This window comes from Mauremys mutica, chromosome 4 (assembly GCF_020497125.1).
Source record: "Mauremys mutica isolate MM-2020 ecotype Southern chromosome 4, ASM2049712v1, whole genome shotgun sequence".
Lineage (NCBI taxonomy): Eukaryota > Metazoa > Chordata > Testudines > Geoemydidae > Mauremys > Mauremys mutica.
Window position 1 is genome coordinate 135,573,683 of NC_059075.1, and position 19,723 is coordinate 135,593,405.

Here is a 19,723-nt window from a genome sequence, read left to right on the forward strand (position 1 = left end):
CCTTTTGCCCACATGGAATTCACTAGGAACTTTGTGAAAGTTCCAGAGATATTTGCAGATCTCGGGTCTGACCCAGAGTATACTCACTAGTGGGCAGGGTGCTCATGGAACCGGTCAAAGGTCTTGTCAACGTTTCGTTCGATGGAAAAATGACTCTCCAAAAAAACAGAAAATGGGGGGGGGGATTCCAGGGTTCCCCCCCCAAATTTCTCTCCTTTGCAACACCCCTCCCCCCGAAAAAAATTTTTTGCGGGGGTCAACAACATTAAAACACGTCTGCCATTCATGAAAAGATTTCAGGAGGGAATCATTATCCAACTACTCTGGTGCTCGCGGTCTCACTGAAGCCAAGGGCTGTTCTAACTTGCACAAGCAGATAATGGCTCCCAAGGGGCTGCTTTGCCACCCCGTAATGCTGGAGCACCTCAGATTTCAGCCCTGTCCCATTCTGCACCTGCAAAGCCCACCCTGGAACAGCCCCTTTGTAGAGGCACTGGAGCTGGCTGCTTCTTACTCTAGGAGAATCCTTAGTTGCTGCCTTAAGGCACTAAGTCCCTTTTGTACTGCTGGACCCACACAAAGGGGATTCAAGAAGGGTTGAGGATCTGGCCCATTATGTGAATGGCACAACCCCCTCACTCCCAAATGGTAAAGTAGGGCCCAATACTGAAAGCAGCTGAGTGCCTCTTGCAAGGGGAGGACATTCAGCCCCTTGCAGTATCAGGCCAGTAAATTATAGGTCAGCCAGATGACTGAGCAGATATTATTTGCTAAATAATATTTCTAGAAGCTCCCCAAGCTCAGGGATGCAGATGGTTCCCATGGGGAAGTGCGCAGGGGATGCTGCTAGGAATTTTCTGCCACCTATTCGGGGCAGCTTCACTCCAGGTATCTACAGAAATCACTTCTCTTGCAATCGGACACAGCAACTGAGGCAATCAAATAACAGGATGCCAGGAAGCTGAGGGCTTTGACGAGACCAACCAGTGCTTGAACTGTCCCCAGAAGCCTAGAGGCAATAATACCTAACGCTTGTATAGTGTGTTTCATCTGCAGATCTCAAAGTGTTTTACAAAGGAGGTCAGTATCCTTAGCCCCATTTTACAGATGGGGAAACTAAGGCACAGACCAGTGCAATGACTCGCCCAAGGTCACCCTGCAGGCCCATGGCAGAGTTGGGAATCGAACCCAGCTCTCCTGAGTCTCAGTCCAGTGCTCTAGTCAATCACAGCTCCCCAGTGGGGAAAGCAGAGGTGAGCTGACATCCTGGGCCCTGCTGAGGCAGAAGGGGGTGGGGGAAATGGTGTCTCAGTGTGAACTGAGACACTGCTCCAAGTGGACAGGAATAAGGTGTGAAGATGGGGAAAAGAAATGAAGAGGGCAGTGAGGACAGAGGCCTGAGAGGAGTGTAGAGGGGGAAAAGGGGGATATGAGGGGAAGCAAAATTGAATGTGATGACAAGGACCCTGGACTCCATCCCTAGGGAAGGACAGTGCTGCCTGGAAGGCCATTAGGTGACAGGGTGCAGAAAGCTCCTTCTGCACTCCGCTCCATTGTGTTCCATCCAAACAGTGTCTCGCTCACCCTTCCCACGCTCTGGGGAAAGGGGAGGAGCACCAGGCTTCACGAGCAAACGTTTCCACTGCCAGGGAACACTTTGTCCTGGGCGCTCCTTTAGCTAAATGCTGGCTGGGCCGTGCCCGTGCCCTGCCCAAGAGTAACGTGCACCCTAGACGGGGAGGGAGCTACCTTTGCATTCAGCATCTTTCATCCCACAGCACTTTACAAGCATTCCATCTACAGGAATTACTTCGCCCACCATTAAAGTGCAGCCACCTCTGGGGTGGGACATGGCCGCTGTTTAACAAGGTGCCGCAACACTGCATGCCATTTTAGGAGAGAGAGTGAAGAAGGCTCCCATAGGCAATTGAAACTGCACATAAGCTAGTCTGATTCATTCTTCCGTCGCCTCGCTGGTGCCACAACAGGCTGATGCTCTGAGTACACAGTGATGGTTATGTTTCCACCCTTCAGGGGGCTATGCCGCACCCCCAGACTCCCAGCTATCATCCCATATTTTATTGCAGCATCCTTCAAGATGTGTGTGGGGAGTGATTCTTTCCAATTTGCTCCCCTCGTGTACTAGGCAAACAGCACCATCCTACAGCTGAGCACCTCTTACAAGGTGCTGAAGCCAATGGTAGCTGAAGCCTGATGTGCACCAACCCTGAGGCACTCAGTACCAGGCAGGATCAGTCCCAAAATTAGCCCTGGAAATGGGCCGTCCATGACTCCCTAAAACCCCAAGTGTATGAAGATTTTTTTTCCTGATTCTTTTAATTAGTTAATTAAAATCTTCCCCTAAATTATTTATGGGACTTTTAAAAATTGTTAGTTTTAAATCCTTTGAAAGCAGATCCTTGGGCACCAAAAGGTCGAGACCCATTGGCTCAGAGGATTCACCTCTGGAGGCCAGAGCCAGAACAAAGCTACCACCAGATCATACCATTGGTGCCATGTGCTTCGGAAAGAGCCAGCCCCAGTCACAGCACTTAGCACTGTTCATCGGCAACGTGCTTTACACACATTGAGTAATGCACACATTCAGTAGGGAGGGAGGTATTCTAGCCTCATTGGGGAGCAGACATGAAGGGGATAAGCACCTGATTTTTTCCACTGAGTACCCGGAGTTGGTGCTGGGGAACAGGATTCTGTGAAATGTTTCACAGTTTCCAAGCTGTCTAAAAATGGGCTGATTTTCCATTTTTTATTATATTTGTTACTGGTTTTATTTACTGAAATGACCTTGGAAATGTTTTGTTTACTGAAAGTCTGATTCTCCGTAAGAAAACATGGTTTGTGATAAACTAAAGCTTTTGACTGAAATACATCATAAAACAATGTAAACCAATGTCTGACAGAGCTCAGGGTGAGCCCTAACTGGGAGGGCGGGGGGTGGGGAGATTATTTTACATTTGCCACTGTAGGGCGATTACCCCTTTGTCTGAAGCTGGCCACGTTGGAGAGAGAAGACTGGGCTAGGTTGACCTTGGTTCTGATCCAGTTTGGCAATTTCTATTTCCAAGCATGGAAAATGTTGTATAAAAAATGGGAAATTTGGATAATATCAATACTTTTGTGCAGAAAGTTTCGGTTTTGAATAAAAGGCTCTTTTTTGACCCAAAGAAGTCCAGTGCCAAAATGTAATTCTGGTCCTACCATCAGCCTTCATCTGGACCCACATGTGCCCAGTGTTTCCAAAAGTCAGGCCCTCAGTGCTACATTTTCAAAAAGGCCAATCACCCACAATTGGGGGGGGCAGATTTTCAGGAGTGGATATTAAGGTAAATCTAGCCCTGATTCAGGAGTCTAAAGGATCTCAGAAGGGGCTGACTCCCGCTCCTGTGGTACAGGCCACTAGCCTGTGTTTCTCTCTGTCTCTGCAACACCCCCGCACCATAGCCCAGATGCTGATGGTCCCTCACAGGTCTTACAACTGGGGTGGTGCCCTTTTCCCACTCATTGTAATGGAAGAGGTTTGGGACAAAACAAATACCCTACCAGGAACCTGAAGGAGGGCAGAACTGACACCTACAGCTATGTGGCAACTGGATTTTCTGATTCGCAGGAAAATGTGCAATTTTGAAAAATGTTCCACTCCAAACCAGACTGAAAACAGCAAAAAAAATGAATTTTCCTGTGAAACGAAATTCTGACAAAATTTGTGTCAGGTCGATCAAACGGTTTCATTTTAGATGAGACCAAACCAGTGCATTCCAGTTTTGACCTTTGAAAATGTTTTCAGATGTCTGTCTTATTACAAAAAAACCCAATTCATTTCATGGCAGAGAGTTGTTTCAAACGGAACAAATCAGCACACTTGGTTCCGAAAAGGGACGTTATCAAAGTGCTTTGCTTGTGAGTTTTTTTTCAAAACAAAATGTTGTGGAAATTGACACATTTTTCTAAAAATTTTGATTTGATGCAAATGGCATTTTTTTATTGAAAAAATGTTTTGATGAAATATTTCTTACCAGCTCCACGGAGCTCCCCACCACCCCATGAGCGCCAGCACTGCGAATACAGCCAATGGGGCATTCAGCCTGGCTCTCTCTACTATGGATCAGCTGGTGGCTGGATATTTGTTCCTCTCCCCAGAGATTCTCTTCTCTCTCCTTCCTTTCCCCAGCCTGGGGGATAAAGGAGATTCAGGGATAATGCCGATGAATGCGGGAGGTGAGGAAATAGACTGGCTGCAGGGATAATAAAGAGCAGGCTTGGAGAGGGGAGAATTTGGGTACAAGGAGCAATAGTTTGATAGACTAACCAGTTCTCCCTTTATCTCTCTGGCCCTTAATGGCCACTGACAAAGGGTTCGCTGCCATGTAACAGCAACTCTTATCAAGCCTGACAAACTCACTACACCTAACACAGTGCTGCCACGGTATTTATCGGTATAGAGTGTCCTGTGAAGTGTCAAATGAAAGCTGATATCATTAATATCACTGCACGATGTATGGCTGGCTGGTGTGTAAAGCGGTACCTACGTGTGCTGGAAATGTATTCCTCAAATATGCTTTGGAGGCTGGGTTGATAAACAAGTTTGTCCTAGACAAAGGCACGTTGCTTTACCTGTCTGACTTGGAACCAGTTGTTGATCAAATATTGTGAAACCAGCACAAAGGACAATTCGTTTGCATTTTAAGTCAACAGAAGAGCAAGTTATCAGCCTGGCCATCAACTTCCTGAAGCACAAACAGCAGGGGAGAAAAACTTGATCTGGGGATACACTTTAAAGGAACACCTCTCAAAGGTTTACTGGGTCAGAAAAGGGGAGAGAAAACCCTTTTGTGATCCATCACTGGAGGGGGGGGGGGGGAGGGAGAGAAAGGCCAACCCTCTGTGTGTCCCTGAACAGTGGATCCCCTGCCATGTGGGTGGCTGATGCTAAAAGGTTGGTTTAGGTAAGAAACTTATCATAGACCAGGTATGGAACCTGTTGAGTTCGGTTTTAGTTCCTAGAAAGCATGATTATACTTTTGTTTTATTTGTGACCATTTTCTGTTTTTATTATTACTTAAAGTTCTGTTAGTTATTGATAAATGTATGCTTGTTTTATTATAAATCCATCTCAGTGCTGTTTGCATTAAAGGGAGGTGCGCATCCACCGCTGGGCCAGCAGACTGGTGTGACAGCAGACTTGGTAACTGCTGAGTACTCAGGGGCTGAGTACTACAGGGAAACGCTCTCCCAGGGGGTTCAGGAACTGGGGGCTTCAAGGATTCCTTGCAAGTCAAGGAAAGGACCGGCAGAGTCCTGAGGACTTTGTTGGGCTGGCTAACAGACTGGAGTGTCAGGGAGCTGACACAAAGTTTAGCACCAGGAAATGTCTCTCTTCCTGAGGTAGGGGGGGAAATAAGGTAATTTACAGTTTAGGGGCCCCCAAGATGGCATCACAGGGCCAGATCCACAAAGAGTATTAAGGTCTCTAGCTTCCATTGAAATCAATGGAAGTTAGGAGCCTAAATACCTTTATGGATCTGGGTCTCTGGACCTTACTTTCCCTGTCTATAAAATGGGGATGATAAATCATTTCTCTCAGCCTTTGTCCGTCTTGCCCATTTAGATTGTAAACTCTCTGGGACTGCAACTGTCTCTTGCTATGTGTATGCATCTAAGAGATCTGGGTTCAGTTCCTGGTTCTGCCACAGACTCTCTATAGGATATTGGGCAATCATTTTGTGCCTCAGTTTTCCCCTTCTGTAAAATGGGGATAATAATCCTTCCTTTCTCTCATCCTTTGCCTATTTTGGTGATAATCTCTGGGAGACAGAAACTGCGTGTTCCCATGCAGGTTTGTGCAGGGCTTAGCACAGCATGGCGCAGATATCCGTCTAGGTGCAACCTCAAGAGAAATAATTATTATTAATAAAACAATAATAATAATGGTCCAGCCAGGGAGAGAAATGAAACCACCATGTAGCCTGACCCCTTCAAATTTATTCCAACGCTGTCCCTATTCGGCATGATCCAACCCGCCAGATCCCTCACACATAGAAAGAAGAGATCAGTTTCCTTTCCTTTAATTTCAAAAGCCCCCCCATCACCTCTTCATCCCCATGTGGTGCCTTCCTCTTCCCTCCTCCAGGAGCTGTGGGGTTGGAAATGAGCTGCACCTGCTTTAGATGGATTATGGTAGAAGTGGAAGTAACTCTCTCTCTCTCTCTCTTCCAGCCCTCCCCTCCCAGATCTCAAGTCACATCTCCAGTGCAGACACAGCCCCACTGATTAGCGCCCGCTCTCCCCATGTGAATGGGACAGAGAGAGAGGAGGGCGCACCCTGACCCCCCCACCCTACCCTGAGCAGAGGAGGAAGAGGAGCAGGGGTGGGGGGAGGAAAGAAGAGGGAGACCCCCCCAGAATCACCCAGCAAAGGGGGAGCAGGCAGCAAGCCCGGGCAGCGCGCTCATGCATGACCGGGTCTAGTGGTTCTCCCCGAGACGGCGAACTTTGGGGACCCCCCCGCCCCGGAACTGGAGAAGTTTCTCAGCCTCCCACCCCCTTCAGCGGAGATCTGGCCCAGGAGAAGCAGCCGCTACCCATGCCCCAAGCGGGGGGTTGAAGTTGAGCCTTGATTCCAGACGCTGTCGAGCCAAACAGGTTGGTGGGTTTGTGTGTGGCGGCGGTTGTTGTTGTGTTTAATTTGTGTGTCGCTTTACGTTGATTGAACTTTCCATGTGGGTGAGTTTCAGTCTCCAGGTCCCCCCGGGCACACTTGCAAAGGCAGCCTGTTTACACCGCGCCTCGGATTCCCTCCCCCTTTTCAATATTTTCAGCCACTAACCCCAGAAAGTTGCTAAACAGGCTGAACAGCTGTTTTCTTTCTTTCCTCCTTTCTTCTTTGCAGAGGCCGGGTTGTTGTAGTTTTTTTTTTTAAACAGGTGGGGGTGTGTGTGTGGAGAGAGCTGCTCGCTTGGTGGGTGCCCCAGTTCCCTTTTTGTAAAGGGAGGGGGGAATTGCAAACACTTACAAATATATATATATATAATTTCCCCTCGCTTTGTTGTTTCGAATTGTGCAACCTGCTCGTCTGAACTGTCTCTGGACTAGCAAACCCCAGGAATCGCCTTGCGTTCAGTTTGGCTTCGCCACCCGCAGGACTTTTAGGGGTCTGTTCTCAGTTTCCCTGTGGGGAGGGGGAAAGAAGAGGGTCGAGGTTAAGGGATTTGTAGTCTGGTTCCCAGCCCCCCTCCGCCGGCAGCCCTATCGATCGCTCGGAGTGTTTGGTCCCAGGGATCGCTAAGTTGCATCAAAGAGCTTTCAGACAAAGAGAAGGCTCCGGGAGAAGCAACTTTTCAGCGGAGACTTTGCATGGAAGTGGCGTGAAATGCCAGGGATTTGGGGAACAGAGGATTTTTTTGGGGGGGGCGGATGAATTTTTACTGGGGGAGAAGGGAATGAAATCCAGAGGTGGGGGAACTGGGAAAGCCAGTGCATGCCGGGTGTGTGTGGAGATACAGTATTGATTTGCCTTATTTTGTGTGTGTTTATTTCTTTTGGGTGCCTGAAGGGGGGTTAGAAGAGACTGCTCCTGGGGTTTGTGTCGATCAATCAGCCCTGGGTGTGTGTGGCATGGGCTTTGGGGGGCTGTGAATCTCACCATTTGCTCTGATTGACAGGATGGGCAGATCCAAAGTTACTCACATTTATGGGGCTCTTAGAAGAAAGTGTGTGTGGGGGGCACATAATGTGGGGACAGCTGTATTTCTGCCCACCTCTCTCTCAACCTCACAAAGCAACTTTCCCTGGGAGGCCTGTGGAGATGAACAGGAAACTTCCAACAAGAAAACCTGCTCTCTGGCAGTGTCTTTCCTGTTGGATTCTAGACTCCAAGGAAACTTTTGCTGACAATATTTTTTTTTTCTTTCTCTTCAGTCCCAGAACCTGCTTTGCTCTGTTATTTTTAATGCTTGCCAAGGGAGTGGGGGAACCTCTTTAGCAATTAAGAAATTGCTTTCACTTTCCTTAATTAATTAATGTTTTTTTTTAAATGTAACCTTGAGAAATAGGTGTTTAAATTAGCCATCTTTCTGCTAGGGGAAGTAATGCAGAATAACCTCAATAGCTATTGTAGTTCAGTATCCTTTGCGGGGACATGTTGCATTTGGTCTTCCTTTGTTGGTACCTGTCTCTTTATTTCCCCCATAGGCCGTTTTATTTTAATGTTGTCTGTTGCTGAGTGTTTAAAAAATAATTTCAGCATAAAACCTGCTGATCTGGGCGGTGTGATGTGCCAACAAAGTAAACTCCCCCCCTGTTTAGAAATATCGAATCAAATCAAAACAAAACAAGTTTTAAAATCTCTGCAAATTCCCTGAAGAAGCAAACTGAGCCCCAACAAACCTTAAACAACCTGCAGAGAAATTGTTCCATCTGTGAATACCCTGATTGGTGTGAGATTAAAATTAAAGTATTTAAAATATTTATTTATCTAATAAATAGAGAACAGGCAAAAATAAGACTAAAAACAAAATATGATATTGATTATTAAAACGTACAGGGCAAAGATTCTAACTCCGCCAGCTCTAGAGTGAAATTCCACTTTGTGATTTGCTTGTGCACATCTTTCCCCTAATGGCACAGTTTGTGAGCCTTTCTGCATTTCTTTGTTTTAAAAGTGTGATGAGGGCTTTTGGGGCGGGGAGTAATCCCTAAAACTTTCATACAATGCATGGTAGTTTGTATGAGGGTTGATCAGGTTCACTGTCTGGCAGAACCGCTGTAAACCATCGCTAATAACAATCATTTGGAAAGAGTTTATTATTAAGTAGTATTCTTCAGGGAGTTCAGAAATCCCAGGCAGAACTTGTTTTAAAACTGATGGCTAGTTGGTGAGGGATGTGAGGACAATTCTGATCAGTTGCTTTCATCGGATCCCCAACGGAACGAATAGCTTCATTTGAAGCAAATTCCCAGTGCAAACCTTGGCTAAATTAATGATTTTTGCTTCCTTCAAAATTGTCTTCCCCGTCTCCAACTTCTGTCTGCCCTCTGTATCTCCTCCTCTGCCTTCCCCCACCCTCCCAAAAAAAGTTTAGTAAGTGGTTTGTTAGCAGCAGATTACTCTGAATATTTCTTTGGGGGATAGGAAACTGTTTTGAGTTGGCAAGCACATTTCTAAGGTGTGTATGGAGGAGAACAAGTGGAGTGTAATTTCAGTTAACCTTTCCGTTTGGGAATGGCTTTTTAAAAAAAAAAAGAAAAATGTATCATTCTTTTTTCTCCCCTTCTCCCTCCTTTTTTAATTCAAATAAAAATGTTAATAGGGGAGAACAGGAATAATTCATGAGTATCTAAAAACTAAACTTAGTTTGCATAGTTACTCAGAGCGATGTTAAAAAAAATCACATGTATTTAGAGAAAACACACTGTGATTTCTCTATTCCTAATATAGTGCTAAGGAATTAGAAAGGAATTTCAGCACAGATTCCTATCCAGGATCTGTTGCCGGCTTGAAGTAACTGATCAGCCCACATGAGTTTTGCTTTGGAGACTAAAATGTACATACATTTGTCATTTACCACAGTCAGAACCAACTTAGCGTCAGATTAAGACCTCACTTTACAATGCTTTTGGAAAGGCTGTGGGGTATACAATAAAAATGTTATTAGTTTCTCTATTAAAAGGTTGTGTTTTTAACCTAAAGGAGAAGTAGGATTTTTCTAGCGAGTGAAAATTCTTCCTGTGAGTTTAAAAATTTACACAAGAAGTGTGTTATGCTGGAGAACAGGCAGTTTGGTGTCAAATCAATACACGCCTTAGACAGACAGTGTGAGCCTGGCAGTTGTGTATTTGTGAGTGTGTTTCATGCCATACTGATATTGGCTAAACATAAGTAAATCTCAGATTTTAATGACATCAAACTCACCTTTTGATTTATTTTGAGGAAAGTCTGTTTTTAAAATCAGGCTTGCTTATGCAGATGCAAAAATTATTTGTCAAATGTAGCCCCCTTTTTTCCCCCTAAATCAAAACCTTTGAGAGTTCAGGATGAAATACAGTGAACGTAAGGACGAAAATTTTATGTGCTGACTGAGTCGGGGAGCATTTGTCAGTTCTGCGAAGCAGTCAGATGGTTCTGATTCCAGGCTTTATTCTTTACTCCTTATGGAGCGGGGCTTGAAAGAGAAGACCTTTCTAAGTCCCCACATTCCCTGTATTTTGAAGCGTTTGGGCTAATATTCTTGAGTTGCTATTTTTTTATTATTAAAAAATTCATTTTCCCTTTCTATCTTTGCTTCTGTGTTGAATGTGGGATTCTAAAGTGGAGAAGAGGAAACCCTCTGGTTAAAACCTGATGCAGATAATTTGTTTTATGCTTTGAACCGATGAGGATACTAAAAGCAAAACCACTTCTATCATATGGGCCTCATTTCAGAAGAGAAAGTTTGACTAGTCTTGGCTGGGGGAAAAATAATCTGATCATCATGGAATATCAAAAATGCACTCAAACTCCATCCAACCTGTCTACTCTGTTAAGTGTCCAGATGGGGGGTGATGGGATGCATCTCTGTGCTTTCCAAGATTCTGCTGCTGGTGTTGAGTGAAAATGTTCCGTTTACAGTGAGGTGCACCCAGTGGTGTGATCTCTCCCGGCCCGGTTGCGTGTGCACTTGTAAAGGAAGCTAGCAATTCTTTCTGCTGGTCCCCAAGCCGAAGGCTTCAGCAAAAGCAATAAAAAGGAGTATGCACAATACATCTACTATTCGGAATGTCGTGGCTCAGTGAATCTAAGCAGAGAAGTTGTTTGTTGCGTCTGGGGAGGGGAAAAGAAAGTGAGATGCTAAGGAAAAATGTTTGGGCCGAGTAGATTATTTTTTTATTATTATTATTATATTATTCCTGAGTGGATTTACCTGGAGCAGAGGATTTTAAAATAAAATCTATTCAACTTCTTGATTTCCATGGGGAATTAAAATGAACAATAAAAAAAAAATCCTGCAACGCAACACCAGAGGAATCTGGTGAATTTCTAATTCAGATTCTCCCTTCTGAAAGAAAGGGCCGAGTTTATTTAAAAATGGACGTGATCTATAAAATCAAGTGACACTAAAATATCCACTTCAGGCGCTTTCTTGCTCTCTTTTCTAATAACCAAGCTGGAATCCAAGTGCACTCGGTTGTGAAGTTCTTTTCCAGAGAACCCTAAGAGCTTTCCTTTTCTCATGGTGGAGAGGGGATGCTTTGAATCTGATAAGGTTTGTGTCTCGCTAGGGGGCTGGCTTTGAGTCTTTTTTTTGGGGCGGGGGGGTTGTTTTTTGTTTGCTGGGCGGGTGGAGGGGGAGCAAGCGGAAAATCAGAGGGGGGAAGAGGTACAGCAAAGATTTTCCCTTTGTAGCAACAAGGTGCGGGGAGGGGGGGCGAGCGCTGTGGAGCAGGAGGGACAGTTCTCCCTCCTATAGCAAGGAGGGATAATGCATGTCTGGAGCTTTCCCCCCTTCTTCTGCATTCATTTTTTTTTCCAGTCTTGTTTTCCGACAGGGAGCAAAATTTCATAGCCTGGGTCCCGTGTGTTTAGGACAAGTCTCTTATTTATTTTCAGCTCAAACAGTGACCATTCCCCCCAGCCCTACCCTCTGCTATCTGTATTTCCATGGAGTTAAAAGATGTTTCTGTCATTCTCTCCTTGCCCCACAGCTCCTATTTCTAGCTGGCAGGTGTGTTGGAGAGGGTGGGTAGCTAATGAATATGCCCTTTGCAGGAGGGTTAGGGGAGGGCTTCATGCCAGCCTAGGTTTCTTGCCCTGTGTTAACAAGGCGTCTTACTGCCATGTATGTACCTGCTGCTGGTGCTTCAGGGAATTGGAGTCGGATAGGAGAATCAACCTCCGCCTCTGCTTGCGCTTTGGCCTTCAGTTCAGAAGGGACTCTTATCTAGGGTGACCAGCTGTCCCGATTTTATAGGGACAGTCCTGATTTTTGGGTCTTTTTCTTATATAGGCTCCTATTACCCCCCCCCGCCCCCTGTCACACGATTTTTCACACTTGCTGTCTGGTCACCCTACTCTGATCTGTTCCCTTTGGGTGACCCTGTATTTTAGTCCTTCCCCCCCCTCACTAATTTGCTACACCCCAAGTGCCCTTAAGCCATGTTAACAGTCCGTCTCTATCACCTGCCACTTCTTAAAGCGATAACTTGGAAATTCCACTCCTGTTCTCTTTGATTTTTAATCTCACTCCGTTTGGCACCGTGGCACTGTTAAACAGAACAGGACGCCACCTTTCCCTCACGCCCCGGGAAAACTGGCCACGTGGGAGGTTAAATACACATCTCCAGAGCTGTGTGCTCAAAGGGAAGAGGAGTTCAGTGGTACCTGGAGGAGGGGTGTGGGACTCTGTAGATACACTCAGAGCAGGGAAATGCATACAGCCCTGCAGAAGAGAGAGAACAGTGGTGTAGGTGACTTTAAAAAAACACGCAAGGGTGAACCGTGTGCTTGCAAAGTCCTCTTAAAAATATTTGAGCTGACAGCAGCCTTGCAAAATTCATTGTCATTTTCGGTGACTTTCTCCTATATCTGTTCTTTCTTTTTTTTTCTTTTACCCTCCACCCTACATCAGGTCATTTCGTTCACTCTTTAGAACAAGCTTACCAACCGGGGTGCTGGTTCTTTTGGTGCACCATCAGTAACCCTCTTTGCTCACTGGAGATGGAACTTTTATTTTATAGAAGTGGGGAGAAAAGGTTTGGGGAGGGGCTTGTTTTTCGGGTTGGGAAAAATCCTATGTCTGTATCTTTTTCTTAGAGTGAAATTTACCCTCCGGAAGAGGAAAGGAGATAAGGGAATGCAAAGAGTTGTTTTAAAAAAAATAAATACAAACAACTTTTTAGAATCAACTGAAAAGAAGACGTGATGATGTAAAATGCAGGGGGGACGGCGGTGAGTCTGGTTTTGTTAAATCTCCTTTCCCCTTCTGAACGAAGCCACTTCAGCGGATCGAGCTCCTGGTGCTACTGACCCAGCATAACTTCATAGGGTGCAGCATCTTTTAATAATCCACACTTCCCCCTCCCTGCCCCCACCCCAATGCTCTAATGAGTCAGACAGCAACGGGGCGGGGGGGGGGAGGGAGATGATACAAGTGGTGGAGGAAAAGGTAACTTCATCTGAGATCTGGAATGAGATGGAATATAGGGCACAGTTCATCTCCCCTTACCCCCTTCCCCAATTTTGTTTTGTAAAGTTCTTGCTTCCCTGGTTGAAGAGAGATCGTATCTAGGGATAGGATGGCAGTTGTTGAAGGATTGCATTGAAAGTATTGCATTGCGACAGAGGTACCGTGTAGTTGTGCTCATATGTAGATAGCGAAACTGTCGAGCCCCATGTTCATTAGGTGGCATGCACAGTGGGTCTGACTTCTTCAAATTGTGCCTAAAATCTGCTTTTGCCAGGCTGTGAGTTTATCCGCTCTCTTAACGGAAACTGGTATCCGTGTTTACCCTTGGCTGCAAGTGCCTCCCATGTTTCATGCCCTGGCAAGTTGGCAGACTGCGATCCTTTCTCTCCGCTCTCCAACGGAAACCCTTCTGGTAGGTTGCAGTTGTTGGGTCCAGAGGAGCATCAGCAATTTTTTTTTTAATTGATTTTCAAGGAGGGGGTTTGCAAAGTGGATGGAAAATTTTGGTGCTCTGCCAGTTTGTGCTGAAGCTGAGAGCTCTGGTTCCAGTTGTATGGATCCTGTGTGTGTTTGTCATAGTGAAGAGTGGAATAATGCAACTTTTTTCTTCTAATAAGAGGACTTTGAAAAACATAGGCAGCTGTGAAAACATGTGAGGCCCCCTTTTTTTTTTTTTTTTTTTTTTTTTGTTAAAGGTAGTTGGGGAAAAATGCCATTGAGGGGCCTGTTTTGGAGGTAACGTGAAAGCTGTTTATTCTGCCTCCCTGGCAAACCTCACTCACGTGACCTCAGCTGGGTAGAGGGTTGGCATTCTCTGGTGCTTAAATTGCTGGACTGTGAGTTGGGACTTGGGTTCTGCCCCTCACTCTGCCTAAACTGATGCGAGAGTTTTGGCAAGTCCTTTCAGCTTGCTTTGCCAGGCAGTATAGTAGGGATAAGGCTGTTGACCCGTTTGGTTGAAAGGAACGCTGGAGCTCCAAAGGCGAGGGGAAATTCCATATTCTCTCCTTTTCTATGTGAGTACAAGAATGTGAGGGGCTGATGTGCATTATGTAGGGGAACTACATTAGTGGACCAGATTCTGTTCTCGCGCTATTGAAATCAGCTGTGTTACTCTAGACTTACACTGGAGTAATTTAGAGTGAGATTTAGCCCTGGCTCCCTGGTTTTCAGTAATGACTATGAGCAGGCTGGATTTACACAGTAAATGCAAGTGTATATGGATGTTATGTAGGAGGCACGGGGAATGGATTCCGTGTGTGAGGCAGAGAGGTTTGGATGGGTAAGGTGTCCATGTATATAGTACACAGAATGAAGGGTGTACTGGGTTTCAGGCACTGGTTCAGGACCTGTTTGCATGTGTTACGGCTCACTCGTGCCCTGGGGAACAAAGCAACTTAAGCACACGTGAGGAAATTCCATCCCCACGTTCTCTGCGTGTGTTTTTGTTCAGGCCCCGGCACCTCCGTTCAAACAGGCAGAGGGAGAGGCCAGGTTCTTAAAAACTGTTACGAAGCAGCGTCCGCGGCATGGATCACCAAGGCACGGGCAGTTTGGGACGAGATGATCTGCTCTCTTATTGCAGAGAGTGTTGAAATAACGAATTTCAACACCACTCAGGTCACTTGCAGAATAACTAGATTTATCTAGTGGGATTTAATTGCACTGAGGTTAATCAATACAGAAAGCTCCAGCACTGCACACACCCAACCCACCATCCAGGGCACCAACCCTGATTGAATGCATTCCCCTTTCTCCTGCCCACCCTTCCAACCCCATGCCCCTGTCCAACTCCAAAACTGGTGGGAAGTCATGCAGGGCTAGAATTCTCTAAGTGCCCTCCCCGATCAGAACGCTGTATTGGCTCCCCGTCCTGGCTGGCTGGTTGGTGGGGGGGTTGTGACTTAATGCTGCAGAACCTTCTAGGAATATAAAAGGATATGCGGCCTTGTGACGAAGACACTGGAGTGGGACTATGCATATGAACCATGGGGTGCTACCATAATGCACAGGTGATGCTCAGTCAGAGTTGCAGTCAGCTGGAGTGAGTTCAGAACCCCACAAGAATCTAGGCCAAACTTGTACAAGCGTGTTTGGAGCTGAGCAAAGAGTGTATTCAAATTCTGTCTGTCTAGGCATTTTATCTCGTGGCCCTCATTTAGTTTTTCTGCCTGCGAGTCGTCGGCAAGCGCAGGATGACTTTGGCTCAGACATACTCATTATTCAGAATCCATTTTCCCAGTGAATTTCCGCAAACCATTCTTAGCCTGTGGCTTGTGTGCAAGTATGTTGAAATTCAAGCTCTGTCGGTGGGTTTCAATTGGACGTGGAGAGTCACGTGGTATTGTCTCTGCTCCCTGATTGGATTAGAGCTGCTTGTGGGGTCGGGTTTCTGGCACGAACTCTCCTGGTTTTTTGTTGTTTTTTTTTTTTTACAAGTTGGTCATTGGCTCTCGGCAAACGTTCCTCGGGTTCCATGAACGTTCCTGCTCGGGGAATGCAGCAGTGTTGGCGGAAAGGGATGCCCAGCTCTGAAACAGATGGTTTCGTGGCTAGACCGTGTCTTTGGAGAGGTGGACATGCTGACTTTGGGGGACCTAAAAGTGGTGGCAACAAGCGGCCATCAGCTGTGTAAATTCGACTGGCTCCTGCTGGAGAGTTTTTCCAGGGCCAGTGAAAGCAGCACATCTCCCCAGTGACACGACCTCTTTCCATCTCCTAGTGGTGGAATGGCAATGTCTGGTTGGACAGTTCTTGACAATCCCACTCCTACGCCCTCCTAGTCTATGAACCTGCCCCTGCTGAGGCAGGCCGAGTGGAATGCAGCACTGCCGCTACCCACTGGCAAAAGGTCCTGGGGCCTTTTCCTCGCAGGGGTGTCAGGCCTTAGCATGGCCTTTCTCCCACCCACCTGAGTGCCCTGTGCAGGGTGGTGTTTGTTCCGGGGCTTTGAAAGAGTTAACGTAGGCATCGGCCTGCAGCAGAGGCCCACCAGGCCTCCCCAGCGGGTGGGCTGACTTGTGGCGAGAAATACCAGGCAGAACAGTTTCTTGTCAAGTGTCAGTGGAGCCTTCGCCTCCTCCGGACCCGGCTCCTGGGGATGGGAGCAGAGGGAAGGGAGACGGGCTGGAGGAGCGCATGGGGGGTGGCGGCGGTGCATGAAAGGAGACCCAAGGATGCTGAGGGGCAGGAGAGGAGCGTGGAGTTTTTAAGAATCCACAGCAAACATGCTGGGAAGGTCCCAAGCGTTGGTCCCGGCCCTGCCCAGTCCAACAGTGGCCTTTGGCCAGGCTCCTGTTTCATCGGGGGCCCCGTCTCCCTCCTGGTGTCTTGGTTTCAAAGCTAGGGCCTGCGACGCCTGCTTGCTGGGATAAGGCCCCCTTCCCCTCCAGTTATCTCACATAATCCTGTCTCCACCATAAAACTCCAGCAGCCGTCCGGGCCAAGTCCAGGGAGAGACGCCTGTCTCGGGCTTCTTCTACGTCGGCAGAAGGAAGGGGAAGGCATTTCTCTCACTAGATTCCTGAACTTTTTTCTTTTTCTTCTTCTTTTTTTTGTTTTTTTGTTTTTTTTATTCCTAACTGAGCGTCGAAGCTAGCAGGAGCCAGATGGTGGCTTAACCCCCCCCCCACCACCACCAGCAACAAATAATTTATTGTTGGCGCTCCCACTTTTCAAGGCAGCAGCATTGGCAGTCATGGGACCCAACAGGTTGCTCATTTGAGGACAGTGCCCTGGCTTCCTTTCTTCTCCCCCTCACCCCTGCTCTTTGCTGGGGGAGATTCACTGGGCAGGGAGGTGGAGGGGGGCATGATGCGGAGATCTCTGCCCACCAGTCACTTCTTTTTATTATTTGGAAGAATAAAGCCTCCCAGATGATCCCCCTCTAAGTGGCAAGAAGGTGGTGGGGGAGGGAGGGAGGAAGTCCCTGAAACAAGTAGTAATCCATAAAATGAAAGCAAATTAGTCCAGTTGAATGAAAGAAAGAGGAAAAAAAAAAAAAAAAAGCTCAAACTTTTGTGGCTAATGAGGCAGGAAATGTGGATTTTTAAAACACACTGTGCCAAACGCCACCACAATAAACACTTATCTTGGTGAAATGGGCTCAGGTTGGGGGAAAGCCACAGGCTTTTAAAATTAAGATGCACTCCTTGCCTTTTGTAAACTTGATTTCCAGCATTTTCTCACTTTTCCTTCTCCTCGCTTCTCGCCTTCCCGCGGTCTCTGACAGAAAATAGCTTTCACTTCGGAATGGAGAAACTTTTATTTATTTATTTATTTACTTCCGCAAGCAAAAAATCTCTAGTGTTTTTTTTTTTTAATGGGCCCATGGTGGTATCTCTTCTCTCCCCCCTCCCCCCCAAACAATTTGGACCCAGCTCCATTTATAAGCAAAGAAAAATTGATGTGAGATTTTGCTTCTCAATGGAGCCCAGATGTTCGCCATTAATAAATTAAAACCTCCAATATAAACGACTTCTGGTTTAAAAAACAAAAGGCGCATTTGTTTCCTATCATGCTAGTAACTCTGGTTTTTGAGGGTTGGGTTCAGTGTTGAGGGGGGGTGAGTCGAGGGAGGGGAAGACAGTATTCATCAGTAACTTCTTGGTTTTGTTTGAGGAGCATTCTGTATTTCCTGTTTCTCTGACTTCATTTCAGCATCTTTTCAGAATCACTGTGCCTCTCTAGAGCTCCCCCTCTACCCCGGTTGTCTTGGTTTATAGTCCTTCAGATTCTCTCCCCGCCCCGGCTTTAAAAATTAGTGGATTGATTGTGGTTGTGTTTTTGGAAGCTTCTTGTTTAAGCGAGGAGACGGCTCAAGCGGACATGCCTGGCACTCTGATTCAGAACACATGAGACTATGGGGACAGGGTCTTTTGAAAACCTTAAGGTAAATAGAAATAGGTGTGAAATGCCCCGGCGGTACTTAGATACTGTGGGCCAAATTCCCTGCTGGTGTAAATTGGAGCTGCTCCATTGATGTCAGTAGAGCTGTGCCCACTTACTCCAGTAGAGTCGTAAACAAAAGGAAGTATTTTTTCACACAATGCGCAGTCAACCTGTGGAACTCCTTGCCAGAGGATGTTGTGAAGGCCAAGACTATAACAGGGTTCAAAAAAGAATTAGGCAAGTTCACGGAGGATAGGTCCATCAATGGTTATTAGCCAGGATGGGCAGGGATGGTGTCCCTAGCCTCTGTTTGCCAGAAGCTGGGAGTGGGCGACAGGAGGTGGATCACTTGATGATTATCTGTTCTGTTCATTCCCTCTGGGGCACCTGGCACTGGCCACTGACGGAAGACAGAATACTGGGCTAGATGGACCTTTGATCTGACCTGTCTAGCCGTTCCTATGTAGAGAATTTGGCCCATTAATGATGAACATGTTGGAACTGCCTAAGAGATACTGTACTGAGTTCCAGCAGAAAACTCGCTACACTGCCAGGCGGCTTTTTAAATATCAAACCCAAATATTTATCAACTGCCAGGATGCCCAAATACACTTCACCAAGTCAAAATGCTGATGTGGGGGTGTGGCAGTGTGGGGGGAGCTGGGATCCCAACCTGCAGAGCATTTTAGCATTGTTTCAATCTCTGTGACCTTACCCCAGGTTCAGCATGTCAGATGGCTCCGGCTGGGACATCTGAGCTGTCCTTGCTGAATAGGGCACCGGGGGAAGCGCTATGGGTTTGTAATGGGGAGGGAGCCAGTGAATTCCACTTGGAGACCCCCTCTTGGGTTTGATAGATGATCTGCAGGGTCTTCATCACTTGAAACTGACCCCTTCCGCTGCCGAGTGTGTGGCTCTGTTGTCGGAAAGGTAGAGCGCCGCCGCGTGGCCGCGGGATGAGACTTGAGGGGTTCAGCTCCTTGGATGTAGAAACAGAGCTCCGACATCGAGTCGTCCCGTCCCCCCCAACATTCCCGTCCACGTGGAACGCGTGTCTCATCAGTAAGGGGACAGGTCGTTCAGCCCTCTCCTTCCGGACAGGGGTTGAGTGGGGGAAGGAGTCAGGGATGGGGGGACGTCTTGCTACGTTAAGCATTCCCCTGCCTTTGGTCTCTTGACAGCATTGCCTGTGACTAATACCAAAGAAAGAAGAGGTGATGTCCTCTTTTCCCCCCCCCCACCGCCCCGTCTCCCAGCAGCAAGGGAAGCATGGTCTCCTGTCCATCCCTGGAGGGTCCAGCCAGGCAGAAAGGGCTTGTCAGCACCCTTGTACTCCAGAAGGGGAAACATGCTGCTTTGGAAGAGCTCCTAATCCAAGACTTCTGTTAGCCTTCTGTAGCGAGCCACGGCGGAGGAGGCGAATAGATCCAGGATTAAGGGATTCCCAGTGGGCTGCGATTACACTGACTTGGGAGAGACTCAGACCAGAACCCCAGATCTAAATTAGACCCCCACCCCCAACATCCTTTCTTCAAGGGAGAGTTCAGGTCCAGGTCCAGCTCCAGACCTCTTCCTGGACCTTACCGTGGGCCCAAACTTCGGAGAGATTTGGGTCTGAACTTTGTCCTGGCCCCATCTCTCTCCGCTGCAGGGGC

The 19,723-nt window shown here is 47.0% G+C and overlaps 1 protein-coding gene across 6 annotated transcripts in view; it reads left to right on the top strand.

The window, feature by feature from the left end:
• The first annotated feature begins 6,242 nt into the window (after positions 1 to 6,242).
• FOXP4 (forkhead box P4) overlaps positions 6,243 to 19,723 on the top strand; it is a 143,730-nt gene continuing 130,249 nt past the window's right edge. For all 6 annotated transcript variants that reach the window (XM_045013148.1, XM_045013150.1, XM_045013151.1 and 3 more), the window contains exon 1: positions 6,243 to 6,660. The gene's annotated coding sequence lies outside the window, so the exon portion shown is untranslated. The remainder of the gene's footprint in view (positions 6,661 to 19,723) is intronic.